Consider the following 6,000-nt stretch of genomic DNA (forward strand, 5'->3'; position numbering starts at 1 on the left):
CCCAGCCACTACCTGGATCCTCTGAAAGGGAACTGACATCACTGTATCCAGACTGAGCAGAAAATGCCATGCTGTCAAAAAAAACCCCAAAACAACAAGTTCCAGATTCCAATTTCTTTTACATGCAAAGCTGTGGTGCACACTAAACAAAAACTACAATTTGTGGGTAGGTAAAGTTGATTTTGGTTTGGTTTTGGCTTAAAAAAAGAACATAAAGCAGCAAAGAGCAAGAAGAACCAGCAGGGAGGCAGAGTAAACCTCTCTGTGTCAAGGAGGGGAAGGGGATGCTGAGAGCTCCTCATGGAGCAGGAAAAGGAAAGCTCTGTGTTTTCCCTTTTGCCACAACTGCCCAAGTCACCCAGCACAGAACTGCCACTCTGAGTTTTGCTCTCTTTAGGGGGATGTTAAGAGAAAAGGTGGGAGTGGGAAATTGGCTTTATTCCAGTTCGGGGAAGGTCTTCACTCTCACACTCAGCCTCCAGTTTCTGAATCCACACCAGTGGCAAAATGAGACCAGAAAATGACTCAAACTGTGTCAAGCTCTCATCCTACAAGCCTCCAGAAAAATTTATCAGGAAGAACTCTGCTATAAGCATCTTTCAGTCTGCCTTTTCAGAAAGCAAGGAAGACTGGGCATGCAGCAAGTCAGCAGAACAGCCACGATGATCTGATGATTTCTTCCCTGATTGATGCTCCTTGCCCTGGGGGCCTCAATTCATCCAGCTGAGCTTCTCTTGTCAGGGTGGACAACTCATCCCCAGCTGATGGGAACAGTTGCAACCAGATACAACAGGAATAGCCTCTGGTTTTGATTTTCATTCCAAGCTGGTGTTGGCATATAAACACTGAGGTCTGCACCCAGATTTAATTACTGCTAATCAAGTGAGACTCTGTGCAATAAGTCCACCTTGCCAGATCCTTGTGTAAGAGCAGGGTTTGCATGCCCTGATGTCAGCCAGATGTTTTCCACCATGCATTAAAGGGAGCAAATAGTAAAATTCTTCTCCATCTACTGAGAGTGAACGTTTTGTCCACATCTGTTGAAAAGATTAATGATTAGGATCATTAATGAGTCCTCTTGAACTTGGCTTGTGACAACACAGACCTGTACATGACAAAAATTCTTTGTACTGGTTCGGGCAAATTTGGAAATATATCCTCTGAGGGAAGGCAGGATACAACCATCCTTCCCCCACCAGGTTTGGAAAAAAATGAATTTTCCTCGAAGGAAAGTGAAAGAGATAAAAACTATTTATTTAACAAACACACAGGAAAAGGATAATGATGCTAAATAATAAAACCTCTCGCTCTGCTGAGAGAAACCTGGGAAAATTTCGGAGTCCTTCTCTCTCCCCCTCCTTGGAGCTGGGACGGGGTGCTGGACCCACCTCCAAGGCCAAGGCCTCGGTGGAAATTCCTCCTGATGTATTCTGATGTTGAAACTGCCCAGCAGAGAAAAAAGAAAAAACAACGAAGTCCCAGGTAAACAAAAGTTCAACTCTCCATCCCTCTCCAGGGAAAAAAGGAGCTGAAAAACTGGCCAAAAGCAAGCAGGGTGCTTTCCCCACTCTCCTTCTGCTGCCACAGCTGAGCACAGAGAGCCATCTCTATCTCTGTGTGACCTTGAACAAGCTGCAAAGTGCTTTGAAGAAGTTTTGCTCAGGTTTTCCTTCCCCCTCTCAGGCTCAGTTTAAAGGCATAGAAAGGCACAAAATTAATTTCTGGGCATGGGGCAGTGATATGGGATACACATCATAAAGTCACCCCAAGACATTCCTTTTTTCCCCAAATATGTAACAAACAAAAAAAAAATTGTGTTCAGTGATTAGAAGTAGTAAAACTAATCAGCACAAAAAGGGAAACCTGGATGAAAGTGAAATTTAACCTCAGAAGGGGTCTTCTAATAATCAAGAGTTTGACTCCAAGGGTCCCCAGGTGAATCTGTATTTTGATGTTTTCAGTATTGTCATTCAACAAATGAAAAAGTAGGGCACAAACTGAGGGTATGAAAGTAGGGCAGGGCTATAAAACACTCTTCCAGCTGGGAAGAAAGTGGGAGAAGCTGTATATCAGCTCACTTTTCCAGACACACTGCTCAACCACTCAGCCAGGGCGTCAGTCACCCATGCTTGGACTTCTGCACTTCTTTCATTTCCACCCTTTGTTACTGAGCCTTTCCCAGCAAATAAAAATGTTCCTGCTGGGCTTGCTGGTGTCCCAGAGCTGACCCATCCTCCAAGGGCATTGCCCTGTGCTGTTAAACTGTCCTCGAGTTCCCCTGGGCAGTGACTCCCAGCAGATCTCTGTTACATGAAGATGGAGGGAGGGAGAGCTATTGAGGAGAAAGCTCTTAGTTATTTAAATGTTCACATGATTTGTCATTTTTGGCTTGTGCAACTCTTGCCCGTTCAGCTGTGTGGCCTCTGGGTCTTCATCCATCCTCTTGGGCTGTTCTAAATGGAAGGAGCTCATATCGAGGATTAAATTATATCTCTTTTTCTTCTTTTTTAAAATGGCCCAGGGCAAACAGGCTCAGCAGTATGGACACCTCCCACCCCTTTGTTTGGGCACAGAGGGAAGCAAAGCTTTCTGGAGTGACACCCAGGTTAGTGGAGAAAGATCTGGTGAGAATCAATAGTAACTTCAGGGAGACAGACCAGCAGCTGGAGGCAGGTTGTAAATGTGAGGCTAAATTAGGAACCGGCTGTGATTTTATGACCAAATCAGAGAGAATCTGTCTCTCATTTTGCTGCATCTGCCCAGCTGGGGATTTTTCAGGGGCTTTTTCATGCTCTTGGAGGATGGCAGCCCTGAGGTTACAGGGTGATGTAGCCATCAAGGGATCCTGGCACAGGCACAGCTCTGCCCTGGGGGGATTAGGAAGAGCCTCTCAACAAGCAGAAGACAGAAAACATGAAAAGGGAAGCATGTTCCACATCTCTCCTTCCACAGTGAGTAAATCCATGCTTCCCTGCAGTGAGCCAAGTGAGTATTTTGTCAAAGCCAACAGTTCCTAGGTTTTAATTTGCCATGGGAGGCTGTGTCAGATCACAAAGGAAAACAGGATAACCCCAGCAGAGAGACCAGCACCAAAGCAGAGCTGCACTGACAGAAAGCAGAGCTGCTCAGCCGTGTGGTAGCAGGTACTTGCTGTTGGAATAAGTTGTTTGTAGCAGCTTGACACAACACTGGAGACCACACAAATCCTTGTTCTCCATATTCCCAGCATTGCATTCAGTTTAGTTTCTTTTAATGAGATAAAAGACAGCCCTGGGCTTGAGTCAGCTGGGAGCAGAGCCTAAATGCCTTTCTCAAATCCTTAACCTGCTGCTGAGTGCTGAGACAAACTGAGTAATCCTGGAAAATAAGGATGTGGGACTGGGGGTACTTATGTCTGTTCCAGACTCAGAAGGTGAGTCTGGTGAGAATATATGAGTTAGTCACCCTTGGATTGGTTTAGCATCCATGAAAAGCTATCCAGACACAGTAGAGGGTGATACATCTCCTCCTAAACTGGATTATCATCAGTCTGTCAGGAGAATTCTCCCCTGGAGGCACCAGTTTCTCCTTTTCACTCTAAAGGAAGGTCACAGTAACTGGCTTAGGGCAAGACATCTCATTTTAGGTTTCAAAAAGTTAAGGGAGAGGAGCACCCCCAGTAACCTCTCCTTGGTGCCTTATCTGTGAAATTGGAATAATGGAAAATGAGAATAATGACTCTGTGCAGCTCTGGGAAGTGTCAGCAGTGAGTGGTTGAAGGCACTGAGGAAGTCTCATGCGAGAGTGTGAAACTCCTGGTACTGAAGTATTTCACCCCATCTTACATCAGGGCAGATAAATGTTTGCCTATGAGATTAGAGTTCACCAGTAGCTTGGCAATGCCAGATACCCAGGACTGCAGTGAGCAGGAGTCTTCAAGTCCTCCTTTAATTTTGATCTTGATTAAGGATATAAGAGAACCCAGCTTGCACTTGTTGGGGCACCATCCCTCCAACCCTGAACTGATGGAGAACAAGTGCATCAGTCCATCTGCCCTTTCACCAATCTGCTCACCCACATCCATGGGGCTTCTGCTCCTCAAATAGGGAACAGTGGGGTTGGTGTGTTATTTGTGAATTTTGATTGGCAGAGCAGCTGACAGGACCTGCTGAAGGTGAATTGAGTTGCCGTGGGACAAAGAGGCAGCTCTGCTCTTGGCCAGTCATGCTGTGCTTCAGCTGCCCTCAAAGTGAAAGAGAGTAGGTTTAGATGGGATATTAGAAAGGAATCCTTCCCTGTGAGGGAGGTGAGGCCCTGGCACAGGGTGCCCAGAGAAGCTGTGGCTACCCGTGGATCCCTGGAAGTGTCCAAGTCCAGGTTGGACAGGGCTTGGAGTAACCTGGGGTAGTGGAAGGTGTCCCTGGTAGAATGAGATGGTCTTTGAGGTCCCTTCCAGCCCAAACCATTCCATGAGTCCATGAATCTCTGATTTTCTGCCCACAACAACCTGCAAGGTGATTTCACTGCCTTGTCCCCTTGGAGGAGCATCTGTGAGTTTTCTGATTTGCAGCAGTTGCTGTTTATGCTGTTGTCAATACAGAGAGGCAGGGATGGTATGGATGAAGCCCAAGGGAAACCCTTTGCCAATATCCTCCTCTGAAATGATGGGAAGGTCAGAGCCACTTCCCTGCATCTGCCAGAGCCACCCCCCTTTCCCATCCCTCCCCCTGCTCTGGGGACAGGCACAGCACCACTGCCAGAGTCGAGCTTGTCCCAGGGTTCATCAAAATGCTTCTGAAGGAGTTTGCTGCTGTAAGAAGCCAGATTGCACAAACAGGCAGATGTTTGCAAGCAAACGTCCCAAGGAAGATTGAAATCCCAAGACACATTTTTTGCGTAGCTCGCATCTCAAGCGCTGTCAGGATGCTCTGATCACTCACTGGAGACAAAATATACAGAGAGGAGCAGCAGAGACAATAAGAGGTGGAAATTTCCATATGATGCCTTCCTTCATGATGAGAGATGGAGTTTGTTTAGAGAGTGCAGCAGTGCTCTGAAATCCCACCAGAGACTGGGGCCTTGATACCTATATGGAGGCACAGAAAGTCTGCTCCTAATCTGATAAAACAGGTAAAATATTGTCCTCCAGAAGAGAAAAGGGCCTGGGCTGCACTCCTGCCCCTGAGTTGTGTCAGACAACTCCTGCCATCCAAAGTGGCTACAGCCAGTTGTGTCCCTCCTGAATAACTTCTTTTACTCCCACATCCTCACTCAATCAACACTTTGTTTTTCTTTGCTCAAAGGGAGTCCTAGCACACATTTAAATACATTTATACTGAACCACCTCTTCCTTGTAGCCTCCCATGCAGAGAATCATCTGCCAGTGTCATCTGTCATCTCTGTAATCCAACAGGCTGAAACACCTTTCAAGTCTCCGAGGTTTACCTCCAGATTGGAATTTGCAGCATTTCCTGACATCCAGGAAACCAAGGCTGGAATAAGTGGTTAAGGGCTTCTTCTAAAGGTCTGTAAGAGCCTTATAAAGGCACAGCTCTCTTCTCCCATCATCCACAGAAGTGGGATGGCTTCTGTAGCTCCTACAGAGAGATCAGCTGCAGGCGGATACAGATTTCCATCAGTGCCATGTTCATTCCTCCTCTTCTCCTGGGAAATTATTCAGCTTTGTGCATATTTTCAGGTGCTACAAGTCTTTCTTATATTGTAGCATCCAAAACTGCAACAATACTGTGTCAGAGGAGATTTAGGTTGGATATTAGGAGAATTCCCCCAGAGGGTTCTGGGGCACTGCCCAGGCTCCCCAGGAATGGGCACAGCCCCGAGGCTGCCAGAGCTCCAGGAGCATTTGGACAGCATTCCCAGGTACAGGGTGGGATTGTTGGGGTGTCTGTGCAGGGCCAGGAACTGGACTGGATGATCCTTGTGGGTCCCTTCCAGCTCAGAATGTTCTGCGATTCTATGACCTTTCTTCTGCAGAAGTTCTCCACTTCTGTCCTTTGCACA

This window comes from Aphelocoma coerulescens, chromosome 4 (genome assembly GCF_041296385.1).
Source record: "Aphelocoma coerulescens isolate FSJ_1873_10779 chromosome 4, UR_Acoe_1.0, whole genome shotgun sequence".
NCBI lineage: Eukaryota > Metazoa > Chordata > Aves > Passeriformes > Corvidae > Aphelocoma > Aphelocoma coerulescens.